This window comes from Amphibalanus amphitrite, unplaced genomic scaffold (assembly GCF_019059575.1).
Source record: "Amphibalanus amphitrite isolate SeventyFive unplaced genomic scaffold, NRLGWU_Aamphi_draft 000447F_arrow, whole genome shotgun sequence".
In the NCBI taxonomy this organism is placed as follows: domain Eukaryota; kingdom Metazoa; phylum Arthropoda; class Thecostraca; order Balanomorpha; family Balanidae; genus Amphibalanus; species Amphibalanus amphitrite.
The window spans coordinates 1-21,167 of NW_024881941.1; positions in this window are offsets into that span (position 1 = coordinate 1).

Below are 21,167 nucleotides of genomic sequence, written 5' to 3' on the forward strand. Positions count from 1 at the left end.
TTCATTTTCATTAGGTAGGTCAATTTGCCTCATTTGACGTTGCAGTTCATATTCAAACAATGTGGAAATAAATAAGTTGCTCAACTGGCAATTCAGTGAAAAGCTGAGGAAAAAAACTAGAGGCGACTTTTTATCGTTCGTCTCACCGGGCAATCTGTCCCAGTCGTCAGGCCAGTCTCCGGTCCGCCGCCTTCCCCGTGACTGTTCCGTCGCTCTGGCCGTCGTCCAACAGAGGCGCCTGAATCAATCCGCCGCGGTCACTGCAGGTGCTGCAGCGGCGGTGCGGGGGCACAGGGGCACCTGTGACAGAGGGAACGGAGCTCGCACCAGGTGGCTGTTAGCGTTCGATACTAGTCCAGATACTAGTCTTACGATAATTAATAATAACAAGAAAATAGTTCGCATGACAGGGACATTTAAAACCTAAAAAAATGCACGCATGTTGTTGACAGTTATCTAATATATAGTTTTTATCATGCATCTACTTTGTTGACGAATGACGGCGGTAGGTCTCATTGTCCGTAAAAGTAACAAAGCTGAAAGAAAACTGAAAGCGGCAATTCCAGTGCCAAACAAATTGCGCTGCACTGTGCATAACGATCGTGATGAAATGGCTGTGACTCATCCTGAGGAGGCAATCCAATAAAAGTCACGAAAAGTCACGAAGCCACAAGAAGTCAACACCCTTCCTCGTGCTACTCGAAGCTTCAGGTCTCTGGTTCCACGATAGGGGGCCTTTTTAGTGGTTTTGGAACACCTACATCCCGCAAAGTTTCCAAATGATGCTTATAATGTAACCAGGCCCTCGGCTGTTGGTTCACTTGCATTACTTAACCGAAACTGTAAACACCCTATGAAATGAAATGACGGTGATCAGTTGTTACCCGGTGCTCCATTTCCTCGGAATTATTCGGACGAGGCTCGTCGCCGCCCGTCACAGGGTCCGTCGCCGGCCAAGTGCGCGTCACTTCCTGTAGCGTCTGTCACGTCATGTGACGTCCGTGACGCGAGCTCAGGCAGCTGGCGCGGCTGACGCGACCCGTCGGCCGCGGCGCCGCGGTGTCACGGCGCTGACTGGCGGCGTCCCACTCGGCGGCCGCAGTCCAGCGGACCACAGCGCCGTGGCTGCAGCCGCTATCCGCAGCGCATCTGTCCTCTCCAGCCCACCTGACCGTCCGACAGCCGGACTCGGGAGGGTGCACTCGCTCACCGGCCGCAGCCGCGGCCGCGGGCCGCCCACACGCTGCAACACTGCCCTGGCGGTCATGCGGGGCCGCGACGGCTCGGTCCGGTACTTCCCGAGTATGGCCCGAGAAGCCAGCATATGCAGTCTCGGCAAGTCCGCATATGTTGGCTCTGACACTCTGAGAGGCCGGCCACCTTGGCTCCGGGGTGATCACGGCTCGATATACCAATCGCCTGAACAGGAACTATGGCACGGCCTGCATTGCTCAAGCGCCCCGCTTTCATGGTTGACTGCTTATGATGAAATGAATGACGCTACTCATGCAACTCTCTTAAAGGAAAAGGGCCACCTTCGTGAAATATGAAGATATCGTTGTTTTTCATTTTGACATTATTATTTTTCATTTTCTTTTTAAAACTGGTGCCAGAAGTGCACAATTCGCGAAAAAGTATTTAAAACTATTTAACATATTGGTACTATGTTGATACTCTCTACGGCACCTACTGTATGATGGCATAGCGATGACGTCACACTCAAGCCAATCAGCGTTCAGAAGACAGACTCGTCGGATTGTGTCAGATAAGCTGATTGGTTAGAGCTGAGCTGGTTGGAGCTGATTGGTAAAAAACCAAAGCCTCGCCGCGGGTGGCTGTATTGTCGGATAAGAACGCATTCCTGGGATAAGGACGCATTCCTGGCGTATTTTCTTTTAAAATTGCCGATAACTACGAATGGAGGCCGAAATCGGCCGTAAGGAGGTAGACAATTAGGTTTTCGGACACGGGCTACAAGATGGCTATCTCAGTTTCAATCCCCATGTTAAAGGTGGCCCTTTTCCTTTAACCCTCGCATGCGTAGGGGGCGGGGTCGGATGGACCCCCCAATGGTTTTTCGCGAATAACTCGCGTAAAAGCGGCCGATCGCGACGAAACTTTCAGTACCCAGTCGCATTGATCAATTTTACACCTACCCTGAAAATTTCATGACCCTAACCCCAATGACCTTTGACCTGTGACCTCTTTTCCGAGACCATGTTTGGCCGGAATCGCGATTCCGCGTATGTCGGCTCGCATTAGCCGCGCGTTTGCAAGCTTTTCGTGGTTTCAAACGTTCAAACATGTGAGTTGATGTTGCTTCTATGCATTAGGGTGGGTGTCAAGGTCACCTGAAGGTCAGGTCAGGTCATTGACCTTTGGTGACCTCGGGTGACCTCAGTTCACTTTTTCGAGCTGTATAGTCGGTCAAATATGTATCTTTCCCGGCCGCCAAGTGGCGCTACGGTCTGGATTCGATAGTTGGCTGAGCCCACACCCCAGCTGCCCTGGCGGCTCTGGCGGCCCTGTGACGTCACGCGCGGGGGGCGGAGCTACACAGCGGCCGGCTGGAGAGTGACCGCAGACCAGCACTGGACGGCCTCGCCGCCGGGTGCTCCGGCGGGTCTGGCCGGGAGAGGCGAGCAAGCGGATGCGTTAGGAATCTAACGAATGTGAGGGCAGCGCGATGGTCTAATGATGGCTGTGCTTTCATGCGCCGTGTAATAATACGATCGAATGCTTGGTGATATGATGATTAGCGCAAGAGAAATATTTAATCGAATTATGACCGGTTATTTTTTGATAAAGCAAAAACTTTTTTCATTTTTTTTTGGCATTAACGGGAAAGCGTTTAGCCATATCTACTGAAAATCTTAACCTGCGCCGGGCCGGGGGGGGGGGGGGCGATTTGCGCCCCCCCCCCCAGGTTTTTCGCAGATAGCCGAAAAACGGCGGCGTGCAGCGCCACCAAATTTTGCATACCTGTTTTTCCATCTATTGCGCATACTGTGTGCGAATTTTGACCTTATATGACTTAAGGTCAGGTCAACAGGTCGGTTTGAGTGACCTAACGTCACAAAAAGTTTGAACTTGCACCAAAGCTACAACTGTTGACCGATCGATATGAAACTTTCAGGAGTTAGTAAGGGTGACAATATCCACAAAATGTATGTCTCGGATTTTTTTTATCTATGACCTGAGGTCAGGTCAATCTCACAACCTCCCCATTATAAGTCAATGGGATAAATTTCAACTTCATCTGATTCTGAATGCCACCCGATCCACACAATATATTCAGGATCATGGTGTTGCAGGTCCCTGGTCCCGGCATCTCAAACCTAGAGCGACTACACTCAAGTTCAAGCTAACGGTCTCCACTCTCCAATTCAGATACCTATCGAAACCTTTCCGCGACCCGGTGCTGTGGCTCAATCAGTGGGCCAGCTGGCCGCAGACCATACCCGCAGGGCATGAACCTTTGACCATATTAGGTCAACACGCCGTGGCCCCAGCCCGCTCGCCAGGTCCGCGCTCATTGGCCGACGCGGCAACCGCACAACCTGTCCCCTCCCCTCCGTAGTACTCGCAGCGGCCGGCGGATTCAGCCAAGTTACCGACCTGCCCAGCGAGGGGAGGGCCGGCCGGGAAAGATACATATTTGACCGACTATACATGTTTCTAGGCTAGTTTTTGGAGCTAAATTCGAATTTAGCAACCATTTGAACATTTACGAAGTAGTTTTGGTGCCTTCGTAATATGTTACGAAGCTGTAAGAGGCGGTTGACACGTACTACGAATACCCGTCACGACACCTACTGGTTGACCTGACCTGACCTGACCCGACCTGGTCTAAATGCTTAAAGACATCATCTGTGATCAAAACTAACACGATATTCGTGATCAGCACCCCGAAAAACCCCTTAGCAGTCACACTTTACGACTTTCTAACAGGTCCCGATTTTCCCGACTTTGGGTCATTATTTTTTGGAGCCTCCTATGACGTCATTTTGAAGCAATAATTTAGCATCTTAAAAGTCAGCAGATGTTGCTCGCGAATATAAAATGACGATAATTCATCTGAATTCGAATTTAGCCACCATTTGAGCATTTACAAAGTAGTTTTGGTGACTTCGTAACATGTTACGAAGCTGTAAGAGGCGGTTGACACGTACTACGAATACCCGTCACGACACCTACTGGTTGACCTGACCTGACCTGACCCTACCTGGTCTAAATGCTTAAAGACATCATCTGTGATCAAAACTAACACGATATTCGTGATCAGCACCCCGAAAAATCCCTTAGCAGTCACACTTTACGACTTTCTAACAGGTCCCGATTTTCCCGACTTTGGGTCATTGACCTGACCTGGAAGGTCAACCAATGACCTAGGACCTTAAAATTGGGTATCATCGGCTTCCTCTCGTCACGGGCAACACGCTCGTTTTTCCGCGAAGCTCTAGCTCGATCAGGGGCCAAACGGCAAGGGGGGTCCAACCGAGCCCCCCCCCCCTTAACATTTGAAACTGGCAAACGCCGCACACATGCGAGGGTTAAAGTGACCGTCCCACCTTAACATTAGATTTGAGTTGAGATAGCCAAACTGGGGTCCCTAGCTCAAAATCACTGGTTTCGGCACTCGCTCAAGTCGCAACGTCGAGAAATGTCTTTAGATCGCAAATATTTAATTTCAAAGTTGCAGCCACGGACGTATAAATAAACTGGACCCACAACCACCTCCATTCAGGTGAAGCCGATAAGGCGCCATTTTACGTTGCCAAAAACCCGTGCTCTGAAAGGTCATCGAGCCAATACAATTGGAATTGCGTCTAAACGGATGATCGGATCGAGATGCTGGTGGTACCGTTCGACGGGTAATGCTTTGAGGCAGGTGATGATGCATGTCACAGGTCATTCGGTGTCACGTGGCGCGTGCCACGTGCCGACAAAGTCAGGAAGGGCAAAAACCTTTAAGCGACGCTCCAAATTAAACGGTGGGCGGCACAGGTGCCAAATTCACAGGTCACATGTCCCGGTGTTTGACCATCAACATATGGTATGCTCGGCAGCAGGGGGTGCGGAATGCACGCGCCAGGGGCGAAAAACATGTTTTGAGGAGGCATCCTCCGATTCCGGAAAACCTTGACCTAGGCACACCCAATTTGGCACACTGCCACGACTGGACGAGCGCTTTAAGGCGCTGTGCAAATAGGCGTGCTGGGGTACACGGTGCACGTGCTGTGCACGTGCAAACCTTTTGATGTTGCACTCTGTGTCACATATACGGGCAGAGCGGGTAGCGCTAGCAAGCTCAAAGTGCCAAATTTACACAGGCCACCCAGCATGTATTCCCGCATAGTTATTGAGCATATCCATCTCCTGGTGGACCCCGAAGGTGCGCTCTGCACGTGCAAAAATTATCCACGCCGGGCGGTGGGGATGCTTGGACACCCCATGTAGGTTTATGTAAATATCTCGAAAACGGCGTTGTGGAGCGCCGCCGTTTTTAGCACACCCTTTCATGCATATTTTTCACACATGCTGCATAACTTTCAGACCCAGGTCACTCAAGGCTAGGTCACCAGGTTACGTCCAAGTGGCCTTACCTTAGGAAAAGTTATAATGCCCTTCATAGCTACACAGACTGAACAATCGGGCTAAAACGTTGGCAGCGATTACTAAGAGCACCATATATACGTAAAGTACCTCTACCTCGGTAGTTCACTGTCACTGACCTAGGGTTCCGTTGATTCTGCGACCTTTCTATTATAGGTAAGTCAATGGGAGACAATTGAACTGCGCTTCATTTACCAACATAAAAATGAAAAAAATGACAAAAAATTAATTTTAGGTAGCGCAAAAGGCAAAAGCTCTTGCAGTCTTAACACAAAAAGTACAATTATAAAACAGTATCAGCGCCTGTAGTGATACTGTACCGCAACAACCATTATTTTCATCTTTCACCCATAGATTTATTTCCCATAGGTTTATTTATACGTCCGTGGTTGCAGCACCTGGATTCAGAGGGGCTAATGCATTTGAATCCCCCTCTGAATGTGTGACGTCAGCGCCGTTCTAGCGATTTCAAAATCTTACACTAAAACCTATATAAAGCTGTGGTGATCCTGTTTCGCGCGCAACATCTGCCGCACTATACTAAATTATTGCTTCAAAGTTCAAAATGACGTCATAGGAACGGCGAAGGCTCAAAAAAATAAACAAAAGTAAAAGTCTAATATCACAAAAACTGGTGAAAAAATTTTCGGTGAAATTTGGTAGATATTTATTTTTGCTCTTTCTGAGACATAGTATGTACATCACTTTCATACCAATTTATTAACTTTTTGAAGGTGAGAGGGCCCTTTTAACTGCATATCGTGTTTGTCATTTTAACGGGCAGTGTCTTATAAAATGTGCTAATATTTTCAAATGTGCTGAAGCGATTCCAGTCGTGGTACGAACGTGCTAGACAGGCTGAAGAAGGCTGCCAACGGAAGGTGTCCGCGGGTGATGACGTAATGGTGACGTCACGCACGCTTGGCTGTCGGAAGCCCTGTGCTCGGCCTTGGGAATCCAGGACTGAAATTGAGATCAAAGGGTCTGACGTCACACGGGACACCGATCCTGGCCCCAAGGCAGCCGCGGAGAAGGAGCGCTGTCTTACACGGTGATCGGACAGCTTACTCGTCCTCCGACGGCGAGTTCAGACGAGACGCTGACGGCTGAGGCCCTTCAGTGCCTGTTTGAAGCTGCCGTGCCTAGTAACCGCCCCGCAACAGAAGCTGGAACACCTGTGGGGTACCCGGATCATCCGTGGGCGCCTATGAAATCAGCGGCTGGCATTCGCGTGCTTATCATAGTTACCTGGTGGGGTGGGTAAACACATAAACCGGAAGCGACGATGGTAGTAATGCACGTTTGAAGTAACCGATTTTAGCGCACTGTTTGACTGATTGAGTCCGCGTGAGCGTCTTTCGGTTTAAGGGATAGATTTGAAACTATTTGCAGGATGCAGAATCAGTCCTGAATACGATTTAATGGAAATATTTAGTTGTAAGGGATCAGAGGTCCACACAAGCTATAGGTACTTGTATGCAAGGATGAGATGCTTTAACCCGCGCCCCGTAGGGCTATCGGTGGACCCTATAACCACCCGTAGGGGAGGGGGGGGGGCGCTTCGCCCCTCCCCCAAGATCTCGGCAATTTACCGGTCGATTTTCAACATTCAAAGGGCGTTCGATAGCTCCACCGGGGAACTACCTTGTGACCAAATTTCATTGACCTAGGTTAAACCGATGACGTCACAGGTCAGGTCAAAGGTCGGATTTTCACCGTTCACAGACATTTCAAGAAATGTGTTTAAGGGGGCACCGTCCAGAAGATCTATCAGAAAACGGTGCCGTTTTCGGGGTCTCCCGGAGGCCCATTTCTGTCCCTCGCCTCGAGTGGGGCTATTTTCATCCCGAAGTCCGCGGGGGCACCATCTCGAGTTCTCCGGAGGCACCATCCCGAGGTCTCCCGTGGCACAATTCCAATCCCCAAGGTCGGAGGGGGCACCAACTCGAGGGTCCAGAGGCACCATCCCCGAGGTCTCCCGTGGCACCATCGGCGAGGTCTGGGGCACCATCCCGAGGTCTGAGCCCTGAGGGCAGAGGGGGCACCATACCGAAGTCTCCAGGGGAACCATCCCGAAGTCTGTCTCAGGGGGGAGGGGGCACCATTCCGAGGTCTTCGGGGGCATCATTTCAAGTTTCCAGGAGCACCATTCCGAAAATCGAAATCCGAGGTCTGAAGCAGCACTCTCCCCGGGTCTGAGGGGAACCATCCCGAAAAGTAAGTGGCCGAAATTCGTGGATTTTTTAGGGGGCACCAAATGCCAGGGGCACCACAACATCGTATGCCCCCCCCCCTTGACGAAATCCTTGATCCGTCACTGCTGAGGTCACGAATGGTAGCAAACAGTTTTTCGCGAATAACTTTTGATAGAGGCATGCTAGAGCGATGAAAACGCATTCAGATGTGGTCAGCTCGACGACACGGATCGACTGATATGCAGCATTCCGGTCAGGTCACGAAGTTGACCTGTGTTCAAATTTTCATCTTGACCTTTCAAGGTCAACTTATAGTTCATTTGATGCGTCTTCACGAGAGGAACACGATGCCGGTAAAAGTAGCTCGTGCAAGGCTTGAGTCAAAAGTTATTGCAGAAAAACTGTTTCCGAAAAAAATTGGCTCTTTTGGCAGTTTTTGCCCCCTGCAGTCAAAACTGTTGACGTTAGGTCAAATATGAGGAATTGCTCAGAAAGGGCGCTAAAATGACTATCGAATGCGCTTTTCCGCGGCGCTGTAGCTCTATTGGTTCCCGAGTTACGCGTTGGCTTCTTGGAAATTGTCGACATTCTACCTGCAAATCAGCGAAATTTTGCCTTCAATGACCTCTGGTGACCTGACCTTTGGCCTGACAAAAAAAAAACACCAGAGTGATTTCGTCATTATTTTTTGCGCTCTTTCGGACGCCGCCTTCTGCGTATCGCTACGTGACCCAGGAGCCGAGTTAGAAGGGGGTGTTCAAGCACCCCCAGTAGGGCGTGGAAATCCAGGACCCCCAGCGGGGCGCGAGGTAATTAACAGTTGCTTAACCCGCGCCCTGATGAGGGGGTTGCATTTTGCCTATACCCCTCTTGTGGTTTTTCTTGAATATCGAAAAACGGCAGCACACAGCGCCGCTAAATTTTCAGTACCTTTTGAGACATCAATTTGAAACCCTCAAATCAAAATTTCAAATCATAAGTCATCTTAGGTCAGGAGTTATTGAGGTCAAGCTGAGGTCATATTCGAGCAGAAATGAGCAAAAAACATGAAGTTTTAAAACGCTGCCAAAAGCTACATTTAAAGTAATGTCAAAGTTCTTTATATGGTCGTTTAGAAAAAACACAGCGGTACATAACTTGCCTATCTCATATTTTCAAAATTTTGTGATTTTGACGCCCCCCCCCCCAAATGATTTTCTTGATGAAATAGCAAAAAAAAAGAGTCCAAAAGCTTTTCGAATTTTGAAAAACATGATAGATATGATAGTCCCTACCCTCTTCTATCTAGGGGAGAGCGGGGCCAGTTGAAACACGGGGTCAGATGAAACGTGGCTTTATTTTCAACAGTATGCAACATATGGCGTTGCCGACACCACTGCGCATCCGCGCTCGACCACTTCCTTTGTCAACGGCGTTTGGTCGGCAAACGGACGGTAATTTTGATTTGACACTTGTTTTTGTGTTTTTGAGGGGCGTTTGGGAGAAATCGTTTTTATGAATATTTTGTGATATCTCATATACCTTTGATTGCTGAAAGAAGAACTCCTGGCTCCGGAATAACACCTTATTTGGCCCTTCATTCAGCATGATGCCGTCCCTCCAGCTCGTTTGACATGTGCTTTACGGCGCGTGCGAGATGGCGGGAGCGGATGGGGTCAATTGAAACGCTTCTCTGAGGGTCAGTTGAAACAGGGCCACAGGCCGTTTCAATCGACCCCGGTGACCTTTGCAATGGTTATTGTTCAGGGGCTGTAAACATTAAAGGAAATAGTCCACCTTTGAAATGAGCTTTTAAACTGAAATAGTAGTTTAATAGAGCTCAATTTTTTGCCCCTTTTTCCCCAGCCTTTTGCTTGAAAGCACACTATAGCCTGAGATATTTCTCATTTTTCTCATCCGCCCATTTTACCATAGTCTATGTACTTTATGTCACCTATTATGAGGAACTTTGCACTTTTAGCTTTCCAACGACCTATTGAATGTAGCATTTGGAAAAGTAAACCGGACAAAATATCTCCTTAAGAAAGTGGCCTTAAAGAGGAAAACATCCCATTGTTAAGGATAGGTGCAACTGACCCCATGGGCTGGTTCAATTGACCCTCGCATCGGGGTCATTTGAAACGGGCGTAGAGCTGTTTTATAAGCATGCGTTTGGCAGCAAAATATGTTTGAAACATAATTTTACATATCTGAAAATAAAGCCAAAAGAGCATATTTTTTCATGGCATTGTGCATTTTTCGATATGACAACTAGATCTCGCTGTGCATGTCAATATATAAAAAGTGGCTCAACTGGCCCCGCTCTCCCCTACACCCTAAATTTTAGATCGATACCTCACTTTTTTGGTCAAGTTATAGCGGAAAAAAGTTCACAATTGATGAAGTCAAATTTTCTAACTCAATTTTTTTTTTAGCAATTCCAGACCACTTAGCGCAAAACAAAGAACACCATTGGACTCCTCGTTATGAGCTGCATCGAATCGATACCAACTTTATGCAAGAATATCAAGTTTGCAATGTGACCTTATTTGACCTGACCTTGACCTGACCTTCACCAGAAAATAACCTAAACTGGCCCCAAAGGCTGCCTGACCTACAAAATTGCATTTGTCATATAAAAAATGGATCATAAAACATGCATCACATGATATTTTCATATTTTGACCCTCAGTGACCTGACCTCTGTGACCTGACCTCTGTGACCTGACCTGGTATCAGTGATCTCAAATAGCAAAATACCTGTTTAATGGACAATTTCCCATCGGTCATTTTTAATGGCATGCATTTTACTCAATTTTACAACGCATTTCTTGAAATGCCTGTAAACGGTGAAAATTCTACATTTGACCTGACCTGCGACGTCATCGGTTTGACCGAGCTCAATGACATTGGGTCACAAGGTAGTTCCCCGTTGGGGCTATCCAACGCCGTTTGCTGTTTGTCGCTATGTTGCGTGGTTCTCGAGATCTTGGGTGTGGGGGGGGGGCAAATGCCCCATCGGGTGCGTTGCTCGGCAGACTCCATTAGGGCGCGGGACTCCATTAGGCTTTGCCTCAATTTTTCATTTAAATTATCACACTTTTTTATTAACCCGCGCCCTGCTGGGGGGGTGTTTGAACACCCTCCCTTGTGGTTTTTCGCGAATATCTCAAAAACGGCGGCGCGGAGCGCCGCCGTTTTTGGTACACCTTATCATACATCAATTCTACATATGTTGTGAAAATTTCAGCCCAAGGTCATTCAAGGTCAGGTCACCAGGTCACTTGAAGTGACCTCACCTCATAAAAAGTTTCAATGTCTGTCATAGCTACACCGAGTGACCGATCGCTTTGAAACTTTCAGCGATAGCTAAGAGCAATAGCATATACAAAATGTATATCTCAGAATTTTGATATCGATGACCTAAGGTCAGGTCAATTTTGCGACCTCCCCATTATAAGTCAATGGGAGAAAATTGAAATGCGCCTCTTTTGGACGAAAGACATTATAAACACTCCCAAACACTGAATTACAAGTGGTTTAGACACACTGAACATGAAAATGGTGTCCGTGACCCCTGTTTATGCCCTGAGGTCATCTTAGGTCACGAATGGTATCTAACAGTTTTTCGCAAATAACTTTTGATAGAGGCATGCTAGAGCGATGAAAACGCCTTAGATGTGTTCAGCTCGACGATACGGATCGACTGATATGCAAGATGACCCTTTCCGGTCAGGTCATGACCTTGACCTGAGGTCAAATTTTCAAGTTGACCTTTCAAGGTCAAGTTATAGTTCATTCGATGCGTCTTGACGAGAGGAACACGATGCCGGTAAAAGTAAGCTCGTACAAGGCTTGGGTCAAAAGTTATTGCAGAAAAACTGTTTCCGAAAAAATCGGCTATTTTTGCAGTTTTTGCCCCCTGCAGGCAAAACCGTTGACGTTAGGTCAAATCTGAGAAAATTATTCAGAAAGGGCGTTAATAGGGCTATCGAATGCGCTTTTCCGCGGCGCTGTAGCTCTATTGGTTCCCGAGTTATGCGTTGGCTTCTTGGAAATTTTCGACATTCGACCCGGAAATCGGCGAAATTTTGCCTTCAATGACCTCTGGTGACCTGACCTTTGACCTGACCAAAAAATTGACCGAAGTAATTTCCTCATTATTTTTTACGCTCTTTCGAACGCCGCCTTCCGCGTATCGCTACGTGGCCCAGGAGCCGAGTTAGAAGGGGGGGTGTTCAAACACCCCCCCCCCCAGCAGGGCGTGGAAATCCAGGACCCCCAGCCGGGCGCGGGTTAATAATGTTAACCCGCGCATGACTTAGGTATTTTCCACAACGCGGCTGACTGGGGGGGGGAGGGGGGCTCTTCAGAGCCACCCAGCCACCCCTCTTATCTCCGAAACTACTGGGCCGATTGTCAAAAATTCAAACGGCGCACACTGGGCCGGGGGTCCGGAAAAGTGCTAGAAATTATTTGTGATTGAGTTGTTGATCTCAGTGACAAGCAAACATGCTAAAAACGAAGTGGGGCTGCTTAACCCTCGCCGGACCTATTGTCGGACCCCCATCCCCTCGGCCGGCCGAGGGGGGGGGGAGGGTTGGTACGACCCCTTTTTGCCGTTTCGCCCCTAATGGAGCTAGAGCCTCGCGAAAAAAACAAGCGTGTGCGCCGTTTCAAGGCGGAACGATTGATACAAAACGTGAGTCGTCTTGTATCAATCGTTCCCGCTTTAATGCTAATTAAAGCGGGAAACGTTCTACAGTGATTTGATAATCTGTAGATAAAAAACGAAGTGAGAATCCTGAATTAAAAATAAGTTTTTTTGCCCTACATTTGTAAATTTTGAGAGGGCCTGAGAAGAGATTTCGCTGTTGATTTTTGGATAGAGGTCACGTGGTGCTAAGGGCATCTGACCTCTCTGCCGGAACAAACGTTAGCGTATAGCTGGAATTTGGCAACTATAATCATGGTCGACCTACAAACGTACAGAGCAAGAATTGGCTTGTTCAGCCTTAGATCAACTTGTGAAAAATCAAGTAAAGATCAAAAACCATCTCAAGTCCAACTGGCGATCGGCCTCGCTCTGATCACCACTCTGCTGATAATAGGAGGCATTGAACCAAATCCCGGGCCGATGTCCGGCTCAATGTACGAAGAGCAGGCATGTGAGCCGGGACCATCCTTTGCTGATGTCTCATTGGCTGACATAATGGAGGCGATCCGAATGACGCAGATGAAATTGGACAAGGTAGCGAGGGACGTATCTCAGCTCGCTAGCACTGTTCATGAGTTAGTGAGTAACGATCACCAAATGAGAGACGTTGGCCACAGAGGAGCAGCAGTCCACGATCACACGAAAACATCGGCGAATACCCAAAAGACGGAAACCAAAAGACGGATAAATGAGCGTGGGAAAATCGTGATTGGAGGAATCAACGGCGAATCGGCGAATACCCAAAAGACGGAAACCGAAAGACGGATAAATGATGAGCGTGGGAAAATCGTGATTGGAGGAATCAACGTCACCCGACTTCGTGATGCAGCGAAAAAGGGAGATGGTAGCTGTCCTGATGTTTTTGTTCGAACCAGTGCCCAAAACATTTGGAACGTTTTACCAGCTGCTGTGAAAAGGGTCAGCCAAAGCAAAATAGACGTGGTTTTGCACTCAGGTGCAGATCTTGTGTTAAATCACGCACCGGAATATGTTTTGGAATGTCTTTCAAGACAGATTAGTCTAGTCAAGCAGATTCATAAGACAAACAAGGTTTTTGTGTGCTCTGTCGAAGAAAGATTGGATGCTGGTTACTACGCTTTTGAGTCGGCAAGATCCGTGAATAGTGCATTAAGACAGCTGTGTGAAACCTACGGAGCAAGATTTATTGACCTACGACCAGGCTTAGCGGCGTGTAGGTTTCAGGGGATCAACAAATCTGGCATCTGTTACACCTTTGAAGCCAGTGAGCTTCTTTCTGGCGTTATCACGAAGGCAACACAGGATTTTTTAGAGTAGAAAAATATGGTGAGTTGCAAAGGAAGTCCATAAGGCAATACACGCTAAAAATTTTGAGTCAAAACGTACGCAGCATCAAGAACAAGATGGGGGTGTTACGGGCATGCGCGGCCGAGCTGCAGACGTTCCATGTGATAACATGGACAGAAACCTGGCTGAATGAGCAGGTAGAATCCTCCGAATTGTCTTCCTCTCTGCCTGATCACCTGTGGTTTCGACGAGACAGGTTAACTCACGCTGGTGGAGTCTTATGTGCAGCTGCGGTGTCACTTCATCCGGAACGAAGAGAAGATCTTGAGCCCGCGAACGTCGAAATGCTGATCGTAGAGCTTAAGGCCGTCCACACCTTGGTGTCGGTGGTCTACTGTCCCCCAAGTGATCATTGCTCGATTCCAGGGACATTTCAGATATGTCAGAGCATTTGTGCGAAGTACCCTGACAAAACTTTCATCATCACTGGGGACTTCAATGTGCCTGAAGTGAAGTGGGTTCCAGTCGAGGGAGAATGTTACACGACTCCGACACCCGAGAAATCATCTCAGCGGGCCTTCGAGCTACTGGAAGGCTATGAAACAGCTGGACTTGTCCAACATGTTCGTGAGCCTACACGAGGTAACAACTATTTAGATCTCGTACTGTCAAACGGGGCGTATGTAGATACGAGTGTTAACGAAGGATTGTTTCCATCAGATCATGCAGAGGTTAGGAGCACCATTTTAGTCCAAAAGGCAGGAAAAAGATTCATGAATCGACAATCAGTTTATGATTATAAGCGTGCCGATTTCCATGGCTTAAGAACGTCACTTTCCCTATATGATTGGGCAAACATTGACAACTTGCCGGTCGATGAGGCTGTTGCAGTCTTCTACTCCACATTTGGGGCATGTCTGCAGGAGCATATTCCAACAATAACCCTGAAACGTCAATACCCCCCATGGTTTGATTCTGATGTCCGCAAACTACTGTTGAAAAAGGAGAGGGCTTTTCATGCAATGAAAAGAGTTAGGAGCCAGGGTAACATAAACGAGTTCAGGGATTGCCGTAGAATTTTTAAAAAGAAGGCATGTGAGAAATATTTGGAATATCTCCAGAAAATAACTGGGGATTATTTCAGTAGTAATCCAAAGCGCTTTTGGTCATTTTTGAAATGCGTTAAGAGTTATAAAGGTCGCCTTCCATCTCTGCAGGACAAAACCGGCGAAGTATCGGATGATGTTAAGCGTGCCGAGTTATTTAATAGAGCATTTGCAGATAAGTTCTCGAATCCGTATGTGGAACATTTACCACCGGCACACGATTTTGATTTGCCTGCAATGACAGACTTTGAAGTTTCCTCTTCCTCCATCGGTTTGATTTTGGACAACTTGAATGTGCATAAGGCCTCCGGGCCGGATAATATAAGTGCGCGTATCATAAGAGAATGTGCTAATCAACTGGTTGTTCCTATCACTATAATTTGTAGGCTCTCTTTAAAACAGGGCCTTTACCCAGCTAGATGGAAGGAAGCTAATATTATTCCTGTTTTTAAGAGTGGAAACAAGAGAAACCCTACAAATTATAGGGCGGTATCAGTGACCCCTTTGTTTGGTAAAGTGCTTGAAATAGTCGTTCGAGACCAGTTATTTGCTCACGTGAAACCTGCTCTTTCTGAGAACCAGCACGGGTTTTTACCTGGGCGATCTTGCGAAACGAATTTGGCTTGTATGCTAAGCACTGCCTGGGATTCTATTGCGAATGGCAGACAAACTGACGTGATATACACAGATTTTCAATCCGCATTCCAAAGCGTTAACCACCAGCTTCTCATTCATAAGCTTAATAAATCCTATTGTATCAACGGGCTGGCTCTGAGCTGGTTTAGATCCTTTCTGTCGGATAGAAAACAAAGAGTCGTTGTGAACGGTAAGTGCTCCTCGTGGCAGGACGTTCTCTCTGGTACACCGGAAGGTAGTGTAATTTCGCCATTGCTTTTCGCTCTTTTCGTTAACGATTATCCATTGTGTGTTCAAACAAAATGCTTAACCCGCGCACCGACGGGGGTCTGCGCCAACTTAGTACCGACGGGGGGGGGGCGGATGACCGCCCCCCCCCCTGAGATCTCGAGAACGAAGCAAGATAGCGACAAGCGGTAAACGGCATCGGATACGCACGGACAAGGTCTACAATTTTTACTAAGGTCATTTTCAGGTCAGGTCAAAGATGACGTCACAGGGGTCGAAAAAGTCAAAATGGCGGCGCTAGATATGGAGAGGGTTTTTCTCGAATAACTTTCGAAGTAGTCAAGATAGGAACAAACTAAGGGCAGCATCGTGATCCCCTCGTCAATCCGCATCTAATGATATATATGTTGACCTCGAAAGGTCAAGGTCAAAGGTTGACCTCAGGTCACGTGACCTCGAGGTCATCATGTATATCATTCGATGCGTCTTGACGAGCTGAACACAATGAGACCATCCGCGCGGCTGTATCTTGTTCCTGTAAGGAGTTATTGGCAAAAAACCTTTGGTGACCTTTGATGACGTCACATGACCTTACAGCTGCCCAACAGCAAAACAGACCTCAAGGTAGTGAAGGTTGATCGTATGTGAAGTCATGTATGGTATATGGGGCCATTCCGACCCGTTTTAGTGGTAAAAACAGGGAGTTGATTTTTCCCCTATTGACTTATAATGGGGAGGTCGCGAAATTGACCTGACCTTAGGTCACCGACATCAAAATTCCGAGATATACAAATTGTAGCTACTAATGACCTAATAACATCCTGCGACTTTCAAAGGCCTCCGACATCTACTGTAGCTCTGGCACGGTGACAAAGTTGCAAAAAAGTGACTTGAGGTTGGGTCATTCAAAGTGACCTGGTGACCTGACCTTAAAAGTTAGGAGGTTCAAACTTGCACACCATGTGTAAAATTGATGAGAGAATAGTCATACCAAATTTCGCGGCGCTACGCGCCGCGGTTTTCCCGCTATCCGCGAAAAACCTCAGGGGGGGCGGATATCCGCCCCCCCCCGTCGGTGCGCGGGTTAATGTTTGCGGATGACATCAAGGTGTACTCAGAGATTTCAGATTTGACAGATACTGCACGGCTACAAGGGGATATTAGGAGACTTTATAGTTGGTCGAAAACTTGGAAATTGAAATTGAATCCCTCCAAGTGCAAGCAGTTCTGTATTACCTTAAAAAGTGACCCCCTTACTTGTCAATACATGATTGGTGACACTCGCCTGGAAATCGTGCACACAATTAGGGACTTGGGGGTGGTTTTAGACAGACGACTCACGTTTTGTAATCATGTTGACTTTATTGTGTCTAGGGCAAACAAAATGAACGGCATTCTTATGAGGGCGATGCAGTCTGAATCAAAAATTGGCATAGTAAACTGGAAGTCAATTTTGACCGCCTTCTATGGAAATGTTCGTGCGATATTAGAATATTGTTGTGTCATATGGGGTGGTGCGGCAAAATCGCACTTAGATAGAGTAGAAAAGATACAGTATCACTTTCTCAGATGGCTATACTTTTATGTAAATCGAAGCGCGATACCATCCGATATTGATTATTCTCGTTTGCTCCAAATGTTTAACGTAACTGAATTAGAGAAAAGACGCCATCAATACGATATCATGTTTGTGGAAAAACTGTACAAAGGTGTCCTCGACTCACATGTACTATTGGCACGGTTTCCGCTGTATGCTGCTCCAAGAATTACAAGGAGGATTGAAGGAGCTCGTGGTGTCATGAATGTACCATTTGCGCGGGTCGACACTATGAAAGGTTCGCTTTTTGTTAGGGCACCCACTATCATAAATGAATTTATGTTCGAGATAACAGATTTGGATTTGTTTCACGACTCAATGCGGGATGTTCGGGCTAAAGTAAGACGACATATACAAAACATGTGAGTCCTGGTGTGAACCGCGTGACTGTATTTATTGTGTTATGCATGTACTGTATGGACTGTGTGATAGATATGGTTGGTATATCGAGGGATTGTATGTGTAAGAGACGAAAGACTAAAGGCAATGTTTACACTGCTCCGAACGTATAACTGCTATGGACTGTTACTGGGCGTCAATTCGCCTGTTGTTCCATGACATCGAATAAAATAAATAAATACCCGATTTTAAGGTCCCAGGTCAACCGGTAACCTCTGAGGTGAAGTCAAAAAGCCCAAGGTAGGGTTTGGTTTTTGGCAAATAATTTCGCAAAAAAATGGCCGCAGAGCAGCGATTTTGGCACCATCGTGTTCGCCTGGCTCAGGCGCGTCGAATGGTATACTTTTTGTTCGGGTGAGGTCAACTTAAGGTATTGACCTCGAGTCAAGGTCAGTTCAGAGCCCATCAGGCCACGAACTTAATCGGAGGAGGTCGTATCGCATATCATTCGATTCGGGAGGTCTTCCCGAGTCCATTGGTGGCTTTCCCGAGTCGCTGGCTCAATTTGATCATGAGTTATTGACGAGAAACTCCTATGACCGGTGTTACGTCATAAATGGCGTCACGGAAGGTCAAAAATGCAAAAGTAAAGCATCGGATCTCGCAAGGAGTGCACGAAATCACGATTCCGTGTGCTTGAGATAGTTTGAAATCATTCCATGCGCAAAAACAACAGTTTCCTTATTTCCCCATTCATTTTTAATGGTGAGGTCACGTGACCTCGAAGAGTCACAGGCATTAGCAAAAATTGCGAGTAGGGCATGACAGAAAGATGATTGGTGGTTTGTATGGCATGGCCATTTTTAACGGCTCGAAATAACATTTCTCAAAAAGTCTAACTTAAGAGCAAGTTGTTGTTGATTATCACTGACTTGTGTTTAGGGGTTAATAATGACTGAATTTTTGAGTTTGGCCCAGAAATGTTGACAGCATTGTGTGCGTTGATCAATTCTGAGCTCAGGGACATATATTTCATTTAGATTATAAGCGTTTGTTTTTCACAACTTCCAGCGTTTTAAAGAGCGCCGGGCCTTCAGTAGAGCGGCGAGGTGACAATTGCCCCTACATCATATGGTTTACTGGCGCATATCTCGAAAAGTAGCAGGGAAAAGCAGCAAAGCACCTATATGGAACAAAAGATGAGTAATCAGAGGCTAGTATGAAATGTTCATTTTTAGCCGCTCGAAATAACGTTTTTATAAAAGTCTAATTAAAAAATTGGATATGATTTTAAATTACGTCTTGCAGCTGCTTGCAAACAGCTAGCTTATCTTGCAGAAAAGCGATGCAATATGTCAGAATGATGTTGGCACAGTGAACAACAGTGCCCTGAGCTAGTGTGACAGGAAATTTCGTTCAAAACGACGATTGGTCAACTAATAAATTACCACTAAAGTTCATCATTAAAATCGGTAAATGTGGTGGCCTATAGAGAGTCTAAATTGTCTTGTGTTTGGTGACAACTGACGACCTCAATTTTGACCTTAGGGCAAAACTAGCATCGGAATCGTATTCTTCGATCAATTTGGGATTAAATGATACCTATTTGGTTCATATTGCGGACAGTCAGTTTGGGGGAATTTCTAGCGCTTTTTCAGGCTGCCGGCCTACAGTGCGGCGCCTGGTAGCCCTGGTAAAATTGTTCAGTTAAACCAAATTTTATTGACCTCGAGGTCACCGATGACGTTGCAGACAGGTCAGGTCAAAGGAAGAATTGATGTGAAAATGATCAATAACAGGCCAAAAATTGTATTGGTTCTTTAGTTTACCAAAGAGAAACAAAAGAGACAAGCTTTCGACAACACTAAGGTCAAATTAAGGTCAAATTTTGAAAATGAAATTAAAAAGTAACGATTAAAAAGTAAGAATTATCAGGATTTTGACTTATTCACAATTCAGGCTCTGACCGCGAACACGTACGATCAGGCTCATTTTTTGTTTGCGCACTCGTTGCTATGTGCCGAAGATCCTTTGAGGGTAATGAACTTCAGCTTCGAATGTTCAGGTCCCTGGTTCAGGTCAAGGCCAGGTCATGCTAGGTCACGGAAATTTCATATCATTTATCGGTCACGTGATACATGTTTTATGGTAAATTTCACTCATAGATTTCGAAATAAGTATCGTCTAAGTCATTTCAGGTCATTTACAGCTGAATTTGGCTGAGGTCGGGTCATTAAGGTCAAATTTTGAAAATGAAATTTTCACCAAAAAAAGGTCTCTATCAGATGCAGCTTCAGCTCAAGAGCACGACGGTGCTATTTATATTACTGTGCGCTATCAAAAACGTACTGAAAAATGGATTCCAAACACCTAAAATTGTGAACTATAATGCGTACCTATAACTCTACCAATTTTAAGGATATTGGGCTGAAACAGTCCAGGGTAGATCACCTGTTGGTGTACTATCACATATATTCCGTTTTTTTTAACTCAAAAAGTTTAAAATCATTTTTTATAATTGTATCCGTATATTTTTTCAAACTTTTCAGCATTTGGAACATCCGAGATTGCAATTTGATTGCCACGTGTATTCTCAGTCCTTTCATGCAAATAATCGGATCTAGCTAAAAAAAGAGCTGTTGAGAGCGGATACCGTAGTTCAATGTTTTGCATCAAAATTGGCCGACATGACATCACTCTGGCGTCATTTCCGGCCAACCTATGGTAGCTAGAAAGTTGCTGCTTGCACTCTATGTGTTAAATTGATGCCGCTGAAGGTACTGCAGGTTTCGTGTTGATAGGCGCATACACCAAACGGTTTAGAAAATATTGCGGAAAAACGGGAGGGGGCTCTGTAGAGCCAAGATTACTTTGAGCCCCCCCCCCCCCCCCCACCCCAGTCGTGCGCGGATTAACGTAATTGTAGTGCTACTCTTTATCTGCAACTTTCAATAACGCTCTTATCAGCCATAAATAATGCCCATAATAATGCATCTAGTAGTCAAGGTTGATCCCCTACCAGCCGCTCGCAAGTCACCCATAACTTACCCATAAGCAATGTCACCTTGGCCTGGCGCTTTCGTGAAAAATCACTCGGACCTATCCTAAATGTCAGCTCAGCGCGCTGACCCGTGTCGCGATCTTCATCGACAAGTCGCCATCGATCTCTCCTGCCCTGAGACCTGGGACTCGTCAGCACCAGCTCTCTGGTCTAAACCCTGACCTGAGGGTGCCTGAGGCATCACCTGACAGGTCATTTGGCGGGGCTCAGCAGCCTCCATCCCCTTCCCGACGCTATGGTGGTTCGGAGCCTCTAATTCTTCGCCTGGCACCTATTGCCAGCTTGTGCAACCAATAATTCCTACAGAAGCGTTCCCTGTCCGCGGTGGTGAACACCAATAATTCCTAGAGAAGCGTTCCCTGTTCGCGGTAGTGAAAAGGTTTTTTGTTAGTAGGTCTTGTGGTGGCCTTCCCCTCCTGTGGATTCT